Genomic DNA, 667 nt, shown 5'->3' with positions numbered 1-667 from the left:
TGCCTCCCCCCGCCCGCGGCACAGGGAGCTGCCCGTCCCGTGGGCAGGCTGCCTGTGGCCGCCGGGGCAGCCCCTTCTGGGCCAAGTTTTTCTCTAAGCCACTAATTCTACTCGGTCGCGTTGGTTACGCTGCTTCTGACTAGCTGGTCCTTCGGCTTTGGTTTGTGAACGGCCTCATCCTCTTGTAGATCCTCCTAGGATGACCCATTGTGGGCACGCTGAGCTTTTCCGAGATTAAATAACTCATTTAGTTTTTTTTTTGCAGTGATGGAGAAACTCGGTTGAGGTGTGACTGATGTTTGCCAGCAAATCAAAACCAATTCAGTCCAGTGATGGTAAGCTGTGTTCTGCCTGGGCTGTGTCCCTTGGTGCCTTCCTCATACTGTGAAAAATCCAAGCAAAATAAGGATATATCCCTTTTTTAAAATGATTTTTTTATGCCACTGCTTACATTAGCCTACTTGCTTTTTGCCACTAAAGGATATTGTGTCAAAGCCCATTGACTCTGTTCTCAATTTCCAGATTGTACTATGAACGATTTTCCCAGTCCCAAACTCTGGAGAGCTGTTCCTGATAAAAGCAGCTCTGCTATATTTAGCATATGGAGAGGGCAGCCAGATATCTCAACAGAGGTAACAGCCCCCCTGTACAAAGCAGGAGTTATTTC

Source organism: Chaetura pelagica, unplaced genomic scaffold, assembly GCF_000747805.2.
Source record: "Chaetura pelagica isolate M959 unplaced genomic scaffold, ChaPel_1.0 scaffold512, whole genome shotgun sequence".
In the NCBI taxonomy this organism is placed as follows: Eukaryota; Metazoa; Chordata; class Aves; order Apodiformes; family Apodidae; genus Chaetura; species Chaetura pelagica.
The sequence above is the reverse complement of the archived record's forward strand: the minus strand, read 5'-3'. Positions refer to the sequence as shown.